Source organism: Amphiura filiformis, chromosome 12, assembly GCF_039555335.1.
Source record: "Amphiura filiformis chromosome 12, Afil_fr2py, whole genome shotgun sequence".
Lineage (NCBI taxonomy): Eukaryota > Metazoa > Echinodermata > Ophiuroidea > Amphilepidida > Amphiuridae > Amphiura > Amphiura filiformis.
Genome location: NC_092639.1, coordinates 9,360,760 through 9,372,524, shown reverse-complemented (window position 1 = coordinate 9,372,524; position 11,765 = coordinate 9,360,760). Strand labels below are relative to the sequence as shown.

The 11,765-nt window shown below is 35.7% G+C and overlaps 1 long non-coding RNA gene across 1 annotated transcript in view; it reads left to right on the top strand.

Annotated features, from left to right (window-relative positions):
* Positions 1 to 543: 543 nt before the first annotated feature.
* The window catches only part of LOC140165311 (uncharacterized), a 78,403-nt gene continuing 67,181 nt past the window's right edge, over positions 544 to 11,765 (top strand). The window contains exon 1 of the long non-coding RNA XR_011860676.1: positions 544 to 592. This is a non-coding gene — a long non-coding RNA (uncharacterized lncRNA). The remainder of the gene's footprint in view (positions 593 to 11,765) is intronic.

Here is an 11,765-nt window from a genome sequence, read left to right as displayed (position 1 = left end):
GAGGAGCCGAAAGCCGAAAGTAATAATGAGGCCAAATTTAAAGTGGTTCCTCGAATCGCTATTATATAAGTGAATTGTAACCCCGTTAGCTGTAAATGAAGACCCAATCATTAACCACTTTGATAATCATTACAACTAAACCAAGAAATAAATGAAATGAAGACACGCCACCATATTTGTGCAAAAATGCTTTCACAACAGCACACGTTATATTGATGACGCTATGGTTACCAGGTCTGGTTACCCTACTTTCAATATGACACAACTCTTCTTCGGTATATAAACTGGCATATGACACGAGTAATAGGCAGTGTGTGGATCCATGTGACAGTATTGTTATTGCATTTCGCCTGCTTTTTTGCTGAGGTATAAAAATGGTTAAAATACGTTTATAAACAGCATCAACAACATCAAAACAATTAGAGGACAATGTAAATGTAAAAAAAGAAAACCAACATTAAGGACGATGACATTTCAACAAATTGGGTATTTGAAATTTCTTGCAATGTTGATTCCGTTTCTACTGTGTACTTAATTGTTATGGTGGTTTCTTTGATTTCACTATCTGGCTTCACGCACAGCACAAGCAGAGGTAAGTAAACATAATATTAATTTTTTTCTTTTTTAAAAATTAATTTCATATCGCCTTACTTTCTCAATGTACCTCGCATACGCAGTCGCCTTTAGTTTGCAGATTTTGTATGCAAATTTCAAGAATAGAAGTATATTGACGCCTTTATGTTCTTAGACTATGTAGTAAACATAGGGGGCGTACCGGTGCCACAGAGCGGGGAGGGGGTCAATTTTAATGCTTAAATGGGCCAACATGTAATGATGACAATTTTTAAGATATGAATATGCATATCTTTAAAAATAAAAAATAAATCTTTTTTGAGAAAACAAGCTTTAAAATGATACCAAATTTTTTTCATAGCGTTTTCCAAATACAATGGGAATTAACAAAATTCAACAGGCAATTATTGATCACGTTGATTAGATAATCTCCCTTTCTTAAATATTACATTGTACCAATGTATGATGACTCTATAAGTCAATTTCGAAACATTTTGTTATGCATGTCTTTTGCGATTAGTTCTGTCGACATTTTTCAGGCTTGTAGGAACTGGTAATTGAACAAAAAATAACAAGGCAATAAAAAATAATAGCAACCTTGAAGTTTGTCTATTGTTGAGCAATTTATCTGTATATTTTTATTAGCAGAGCAGACACTTTCATTATATTTAGTGGCCTAGATGTTTTATTATGAATAACCGATATTTACAATACAACTGATTGCACGTGGGGTAAACGCCATAAGATGCCCATTGACATCTCGCCAAGTGCAACTTTTGATTTGAAAGGACTTTTGACCCTAAATCTCCATTGTTTCTTGGTCAATTTTCACACATGAGGTGTCAAAATAAAAAACATATTAACAAAATGTATATTTCGGGTTTTTGTTTTAATGAACGACTGATAAACATTGTTTGTATTCTGGCTAGATACTTACTAAGGTTGTAAAACATGTGAAATACAAATACCAGAGGATGTATAAAGACGTTCCCATAACCCAATGGGGTTTCTGACCTTGGTATGTGTGGCTTTTGTACACATGTGGCACAGTTGACCATACCTTGCATTGGGATTGTGTGCAAATATCTGGTGTTTTCATCCTTTTATTTAACATTCAAAACATTGAGACTTATGAATAAAGGGACATTAAGAATTTTTTCTATAAGAAAATCCAATTTAATTTGATAAGTCTCAACTATTAGCTCGTTGGCTGTAATTTTAAAATTACCATTTTGTGTGTGTTGTAATGGGGACTTTGCCTTTAAGATTAGGTTATATTGATCAAATTTCCCAATGATAGTGCATTGTAGGAATGCCTTTAAGCCTCCTCTGTACAAATACGAAATTAGGGAAATTCGTAGTTGTTAAAACGTTGTAAAATAAACATTTATAGGTGGGTTGCCATTTATTACGGTATTACAACTTACATAGAGTATTTAGAGAATTCTATGAAATGATACCCAAGTACTAGTAAATTGGAATCGGTTTGATATCAATTCTAAATCTAATAAGTTTGTTCACGAACCACTTTTCTATAGGATTGTTTATTGTTATATCCCATAAACCTAAGGGTGTAAGTATACGAATACCGGTTGATGCTTTGAAAGAGACAATATAATATTTGTTTAGTTGATAAACAATAATTATTAGCTTTTAAAATTTCATAATACATTTAATTGCGTTTCCCTGCATTCAAACAGTTGAATTTGAAAGACGTCAACTGATATTCACTGTACATTGTATCCCATATATTTGAACATTTTTTAAATTTTAGATTTCCTACCTCACTTTGAACAACTAGAAAAAAGACTGTTGGTGAAAGCAAATTACATGGAGAGAAATGATATTGTAATAGAATTGACCATTGCAATTATACCGTTACTCTTAAGACAACATTCCCGGAAAATATTATTAATGAGTAAACTACATTTTCACCACGCAAGACAACATTTAAAATGAGAAAATTACACAACGAGCTGCAACGCAAATTGTCCAAAACCAATTTAACTTCATCCATCATCGACATTTATTCGATTATGTATCCAATTATTGTATCTGCAAAAAACTGGTTCTGTCACATGCTTCTGTCACATACTATCAGAGACTAATATGTACTCTACAGAGAATACATCTATGATAAATGCCAGTTGACAAGGTGTTCAAACTTGACACTTGAACACATCCGAAGTATCACAAGTGTTCTGCAGAATTTTAGTGTAACCTTTCATGTTGCTCCAGGACCAAAGGTACCTTGCATGAATGCCATTGCTATACCATGATCAATTATTTTGATACAACTCCAATAGAACTCATGTGGAACACCTTTGAACGCGAGAACTGAAAAAGAAAAGTGTTCAGCGTTTTTTGCACATTGTGGAACATTTTAAAAACATTACTTTTTTAACGTATTAAAAAAACCAGTAACATAGATTACAAAATGTACATTAAAGGTGTACAAATATGCATCAATAGGAAACCATGTGTATTGTTAAAGCACTATACAGGTTGAACGGCTATGTGTACTGTATATGCCTATATAGTATACAAAGCAAACATATGGTGGCTATTAACCACAATAATTTATTACGATCTGCAGCTGATCATATTATGAGCTAATAAGTAAGTATCATGAGTATAACAAGTTAATTATCTTATTCCATAATTCTGTATATTCAGTAATTTTTTTTCCAGATTTTACAAAAATGTTTAAGACATTGGAATGCTTTTGGAAAACTTTATACAGATAAATAAGTTTAATTAATAGAGAACAAGGGTTACTTCTTTTTACGATACTCTCAGAATCTAACTTAAAAAAGGGCCTGCTTTTTCTCGAGCACTGTTGGGAAAGACCGAAACTACTAGCAATACTAATTTTAAATCGAAGAGGAGTTAAACACCTCCCTCCCTTACTCATCATGCCTGTGGTCTAACGTATTTCAATATACCCGATAGTTCCCACGTGTTGTCATTATTTTATGTCTGATTATCCCAGTAGTTATATGAGTCTGATAACTAATATTGGAACTGACAGCTGCAAACATGTTCTAATCAACAGATACAGTCATATGTTTTAATCAATCGCCATAAAGATTCCACAGGAATAACTGTATTATTATACCTGACCACTTTGTCTACAATGGTTATATTCCAATGTAATTAATTGCGATCGCCAAGGTTCAGATAATTGTGTCACACATATTTTACGTCTCACTCAAGAATATGTTAAAAGCTAGTGTTGATGTGCGATTCTTTTGTGTTTTTGTGATATTTTGTTGCTTCAAAGCTACAAAATATCACTCTCTGGAGGTCATACAACAACAACAACTGGACAATTTTGGTCACAATGTTGTTTTACTAGTTTCTGGTTAACCCAATAAATACTCTTTAATATTAATATGCCGAAAAATAGTAATACAGTCGGTACTTGACAAAGATAATACATGTTTGGACTTTTGTTGTCAATAAGGATAATGTATACAAATAATTTTATGTCTTTTTTGAAGCTAAACTAAAGAAGAACGAAAACGTAGTTTCGAAACCATTTGAAATGAATAAAATCAAACATTATATGGTAAGAGAAGTATATAAATGAATTAATATTGAATCATAAAAACTCATAGGTCTCAGATAGACCATGTTTTTGTACAGATGTGGTACATGGTAGCAATATTTAGTGGAAGACAATATAAGTCACGGTTGTTTGATACTAGTATATAGAATTGGCTCCATTATTAAGTAAATGCAAACTATAGGTGGCGCTATTTATCATAAATCATATTTCTTAATTTGCAAGGGGTAGGTAATTAATACTGCCATTTACACAGGTGAAATAGGTGAAATAAGCAGCAAAGAAATTTTATAAACATATTTCATCAAAAAATAAATGGAATTATTTGTATTAAAAGCCTGAAAGAGTAATTTCCAGTATCTAAATAGCGCCACCAATCTTGTCATAAATTGATACATTTTATATCAGAAAAAGCTTGAAAAAATGCTGTGAAAGTGACTAATGTTGTAAATAAGGGGAAATTAAAGTTGAAAATGACTCAAAAGCATCTGTAAACATTAGCATGATACCGCTTTAAGCTGTTTAAGCCTAAAATTGGGTTGTACATGATGTTTTGTTTGAAAAACTAATAAATGATCACATCAAACAACCGTGGGGATATATATAAGTACGCGTTGTTAATGATGCAGTTATTATTCCTTTCCTTCTAAACCATAACGATGTACCAATATCAGATTAGGCAATTGGAAGTTATCTAACTGCAATCTACAATACTGAAAGGATTACTTTCTTAGCTTGATCATAATGTTGTCTTACCGATTACTGGTTAACATTTGACTATTACCAAGCTTATAATCAGGACTAATGCTTCGTGTACAGTAAAGTAGCCACGATATTTAAGACTGTGTATACCCAAAGGCACAAAGATGATATACCTGCCCTGCCCTGATTCACAAATAAAACAATCTCTTTAAACATCAAAGAAAACAATCTCTTTAAACATAACGAGTGTCAAGAGTAAGTATGATGCCCTCATCATATCAATACGATCGGAGCCGGGTTGTAATACGTCATGAATTTAATCTTTGTGTGTCACTTTATCTAACAAGTCACTGTGCATTGCTATATTTTAAAGGGTAAATGAATATCACATCAGACGTACACTTCAATATGGTATTGAAATCCATGATTTATGACGAACCAGAGAAGCATGTCTCAACATTATTATAATATGAAACCATTTATTTGTCAATGTTTATATTCAATCATCCCCCTTTTTAATAACGGTAGTATAGCGTCATTATGTAGTTTTCATGACATTTTTTTAAATATTAAAAAGCAGTACATAAACATTCAAATTTAAGCGAGATAGTATCAAGCAGAAAAAGAATATTCCTTTTCATCTTGGAATAGATATAGACATATCTAAACCTATGCCTATTGTTAGACGAAACTGTCTAACAGAGAGTAAAATTTTAGATTTGTTTACATAATTATTGAACTTAAGGGGTTGTTTGGAATGACAGGTGAGTCAGGGGTCAAAAACAAAATTTTTACCTTTTTGACCTCAGCACATGTGTATGTATGATCTGCCATACAAATATTAAAAAAACAATACCTCAAAGTATCATTTTTAATGTTTTTGTCATAATCACGCTTTTCTACAAATTTCATCTGTTTGTACCGGGGGTGTGTCTGTTGCCAGGTAGGCCTACATGACAGCATAGACACGCGTTACAACCTTGAATAATAATACAGAATTGTGACGTTATATTCTTCTTAACCTATCTTAGAACTGCCTATTATTTCAATTGTTATACTGTTCTGGTTGGTTTATTGCATATACTGTATAGAAATTATGCAATATGACGTCGAGCATGACAGAGTCATCTTCATTCAAATAAAATTCAGGTACCCGTAAGGTACCACGGATCAATTCGCACGATAATACAATAAAACAGATGAAAGGTATGAATGGTTGTGGAATCGAATTGCAGACCTGTCCCTCTGTCACCTTAGAACTGCATCTCGTAGGCAATGGTAGGTAATAAACCAACCGGAACGGTATAACAATTGAAATAACAGCATGTCTTGGTCTCAATTCAAGATGTGCAATTTGGACACACCTACTCGTTGGCTGATTTATACTTCAACAGTTCCTCAAAGCTATATCAGAAAAGCCACTATCTCATTGTTCATTGGCCCGCAGTATGCGCTCGCCCCTGGGCACTCAACTTTAGAATTGATGGGTATATGTGCCTACAAGCGTCGCGAAGTAGGCGCATATCAGTACAAAACGTTGGGTTTTTTTTTATAAAAAAAAAAAAAGGGTCATTATGTACAATCAAAATGAAAAAGGGGTCATTGGGTATAATATTTTGAAAACTGAAGGTGCCTGGTCATCGGGTATAGTCGGCTTCAAAAGAGGGGCATATATTGACAGGCACATACCGTCACCTCTAAAGTTGATGCCCCCACCGGTGCTCGCATTATATTTTGTTCATGGCTCGGCTTTTAAAACTCCCACACGTCACAATAAGGCTATTGAAAAGTGTATAGAATAGCTAATGATAGACCGGTCCCTGCGATTAGTCGCGGACCCGAGCGACAATATAGTAAACACATCGAGTTTATAACACAAGTGACAGAAGTCGTGAATTATGGAGGGTTTCATTGAACTTCTACCAGCAAAATATGGAATAATACTAACTCAAGACACCAATCGAGATGATGATACCAGCCATAATGGAAGGCTTGTATTTGACCTTCTTATGAATCCAATTTCGTGGCGAGTATATTTCAAGAAATTTGGGTTCAAAAATTCCGTATCAGCTCGTATCATCAATTCCGTAAATATGGCGTATAGAGGCACAACTTGACAATAAACTGATCTATTTAAACGTAAAGGACGCACTGGATACACATAAATTTGTGTTTCCTTGCTGGCGGAATAGTTGCAAAACTCTTTTTGACAAAAAAGTTGGACAATTTATGAATTATGATTGGCAAAATAGCGAAAGGAAATAGACTTTTCCAACCATGTAAAACTACACTGGGTTGTTGACATGGTCGACATACATTAAAGCATATGCATGTTCCTAAAGTAGGAGGTAAGTACTATAATTAATTGTTTAAAGTGCTCAACATACCAGCAAAAGGTCATAGGGTCATCAGAGTACAGGGACTTTGTGAAATACTGGGTACAAAAAAAAAGTGCGTGAGCCGATATGCAACATCAAATATAAAAGCCGATTTACATAATTTCCTATGACCTTACAGAAGTGATCGTGCTCAAATATAAAACTATATGCACCATCAATTGTGTACTTGTGATCAATATTGCTAGGCAAACAATCACAGCAAACATGCCAAAATCCTCCCATTTCTCCTCCATTTACACACATATAAACCCATCCCTTAAAGCCATACTGTAACATTTCCATAAGAAATAGAATTGCATTTGTTTTTCAAAAAGTGTTAGATATGTGATCTATTTATTTTGGCCCAACCAGATGAGGCAATACAAAGGCAAACGATATCTAATACCAGCGCATATGTCGCCAATGTGGGTCACTCCATCGAACTTTACTCGGGTCGGTTATTTTGATGTATTATGACCGTCCCACACGTCGTGTAAGCCTAGTACAGTGCTACATGGGTATTGCGTACGTGTTCGACGGATATTTCGAACAGTGCTAAATGGGGATCGCGTTCGCTGGTTTATTCAAAATCTCGAGATTATCCTAACACCTACAGCCTTGATGTTTGCAGGTTTTTGTTGATCTATAGACAATCTTAATTAATAATACGTCGTCCATTGAGCATCTGGTGAGGAAATAAAATATACCGTGTGCTGCAAGTATCGCTCCGATCCTCAAATGTATTTTTCAAAAATCGCTCAATACGGGTATTCTCCCCGCAGACTGGTTGCACGCTAATGTGGTCCCGATATTTAAAGGAGGAGACAGCTCCCTCCCATCGAACTATCGCCCGATTTCGTTAACCTCAGTGGTTTGCAAATTACTTGAGCACATCATCTGCCACACAATAATGAATCACTGGGAAGACAACGAAGTTCTCTTGGATAACCAACATGGATTCCGAAAGGGAGGTCCTGTGAAACGCAGTTAGCAGCCACAATCGAAGACCTTGCTGAAGTCCTGGACCAGAAGGGCCAAGTTGACTGTATCATAATGGACTTCAGCAAGGCGTTTGATACGGTTCCGCATCAGAGACTGTTAAAGAAACTAAAGCACAGCGGAATAACAGGATCTTTACTCTCGTGGATGCAAAACTTTCTTACCCGGAGATCACAACAAGTGGTATTAGATGGAGAGTCATCAGAAAGGGTGCATGTGTCTTCTGGAGTTCCACAGGGAACTGTATTGGGTCCCGCCATGTTCCTCCTGTACATCAACGATCTGCCTAGGAGGGTGAAGTCAACAGTTAGACTGCTAGCAGATGATTGCATTATGTACAAGAGGATCAATTCACCAGCAGACAACAGTGTGCTGCAACAAGATATTAATTCCCTGTGCTCTTGGCAAGACGATTGGCTCATGAGATTTAACTCTAAAAAGTGTTTTTCAATAAATATCACCCACAAGAAGAACCCTGTTATGTGCACCTACAACATGGGAGGTGTTCCACTTCAGTCTACAGATAGTCACACCTATTTGAGGGTCAACATTAACAATAAACTCAATTGGAATCAGCATATCAATAAAACCACAACCAAGGCCAACAAAACCCTGGGTCTGCTTCGTAGAAACTTCTATCACTGCAGTACAGCAGTGAAGTCAATTGCCTACAAGACTCTTGTGCGCCCACAGCTTGAATATTGTGGCACAATTTGGGACCCCTATCACCAAGTATCCATTGATCGTATTGAAGCGGTGCAAAATCGTGCTGCCAGATTTGCTACAGGGAACTACAGCAGGGAAAGTAGTGTAACATCCATGAAGAAAGACCTTGAATGGGCCACATTAGAAGAGAGACGCCTGAGAGCCCGTCTTATCCTTCTTTACAAAGCTACAAACCAATCTGCAGCTATTGACCTCAGCAAATTTAGCATCAAGGGGGAGACCAGTCATCACAGAGTTACTAGACAAACATCTGCTACTTCATTTAAGAAAATCCCCACTCAGAAGGACTGCTACAAGTATTCCTTTCTTCCTAGGACAACGGCACAGTGGAACTCACTTCCACCTTCAATTAGGCATTCCCCAACTACGGAAAGTTTCAAACGTCAGCTGCAAGCTTGCAACCCTCTGGAGTTAACCAGGAGGGCCCTTCTTCGTTAATTGCCCGCTGCCTTGCTCCGCGTCAGCGCCCTGTGTTGGACATCCTATTGGAGATTACACAGTAGCTAACAGATGCAGATGCAGATGCAGATGCAATATAACATATATGTATTTTATTTATTTATTTATTTATTTATTTATTTATTTATTTATTTATTTATTTATTTATTTATTTATTTATTTATTTATTTATTTATTTATTTATTTATTTATTTATTTATTTATTTATTTATTTTCACTTCTCATACATTATTTATCTCCTTGAAATTGGGCTATTGTGGGGGTCGGGCTTGCGTCCTCAGTGAGGGTGATGGAATCTGGCTGGAATTGCCCATCGATTCTATTAATGTTGGTCTTGGTCTACTCATAAAAATTCGTTTTTCGGGCATGAAATAAAAAAATAAAGCCTTGATTTTTGTAGGTTATATAAGTTTACGATCATGTAATTACAATCGTGTGAATGTTGAAAAACATTGAGGGCGTCCTCTTCAGCAAGTGTTACACCAGGCGGCATAGGAAGCGCAACACGTGACGTACGAGGCTGGCGAAGATACAGGGCTGACAGCCCCATTCAAAATACACGGTTAGCAATTACAAATGGAAAATTAACATACTTGCAGTGTGGTACACGGTCGTACCCCGGCGGTTTTAGAGTAAGATAATTTTGCTTTGACACCACATAACAAATTTAGAATTGTTTATGAAGATTTCATGATTATGTGTTAATCCAATGGCGACCTCAAAATTGACGATATCGCTTCCATCACCGCCTGTGTTACACCAGGGATATGTCTCATATCCCTGGTTACACTATGGCTTTAATGCTCTTTTCAATTTGCTGATCTTAAATTGATAACCCATCGTCTTTCGAGTATCGAGTGAAGAAATAACATCTTGCAATATTACACCAGAACAACAACATTATCATCCATTGAAGTGAGAAAGCTGGCTGTCACGAATGTTTGCTTCATCCCCTTCATTCACTTTTTTTTCCGTATGAAGAGGTCGTATTTCTAAATGTTTTAGCCCTATTAATAATACTTCTCTCTTTTTCATTTATGATTGCATGACACACCGATGAAGCTTGATTAAGTTGGAAGCAGCCGTAGTATCAAATGGATTTATTATCCTAAAAGTCACGCATTTCATTTTCACCTGAACATGGCGATCGTTGACACGTTATTACGATAAGCCGTTTTAGGCGAAGGCTAAGATTGTAAGGTGTCGTAATATTCGAGGCATAATTCGTGGGTTTGGATCAGAGGCAGAGGATGATTTAAGGAAGCCCCATCATGCACTGTAAAAGTGTTATCACTAGAGTTTCAACTGCCACTTTACTTTTCAAATCCCATTGAATTCTGTACAAAAGATGTTGTTTTAGAATTGTGTGTGTGTCATTATGACTTGGTCGATTTCAGATCTAAAGTGATGTATGCATAAAGGATAATTCACACCTTCTGTAGATAACATAAAATCTGAAATCGACCAGCTTTTTGAAGGTGTTTTTATTGTAAATATATCTGTCCAAATTCAAATTTAACCATGCACGTGTATGCAGTGGGCGGGCAGTGGTGTCATGTTCACTCACACAGCTATGCTATTAAACCGCAAGACTTGCTGGATAGTGTATAAATCATCCTCTGGATCAGAGGGTTCGGTTCGTATACTAGTACTTAGAGTGCCGTGCTTGGGTGATGACAGCTCAAGGGGACGACTCTTTAAATTTTCAAGCCCGTCTGAATACGGCTTAGAATATGATTATACTGAATTATACAACTTGATTGAAGTTTTATGATCGGAAGAATCTGTGTGTACTGGTGTGATCATTTTGGTACCCAAATCTCTAAATGACCAAAAAGTGAGTTAAGGCTTTCTGGTTCTGAACCCTCTTAGTGTTTAAAGAGATAGCACAATCTTTGTTATGAACATGATAGTTTTTCTTCCATTTATATATTTCCTTGCTCCCTTATTTCCATTTTTTTTAAATGTTACCAAACCTTTTTAAAATTATTATGACAACATTGGAACATATTACGTATAGTTAGCATGGTAGCTATATTAAAAGCATTGTGATAGCAAGTGGATACGACATCCTGGAAAACAGGATCAATATATATTCTAAAACGGCCACAAATGATTAAATTAGACTTTGCGATATGTTTCTTCGAGGTTCGTCACGAGTGGAGCTAATGCACTGCAATATTCTCACAGGATATCATACAGACTGATCACTAACCGATGAAAATGAATTAATGGACGATGGGTTATCAATTAAGATTATCTGTAGATCAGCAAAATGAAAAGAACATTCGTTTATGATGGAACATTCATACATGTTTCATTAATCCGTCAAAGTTAATTAAAGGAACATTCTCTTCTAC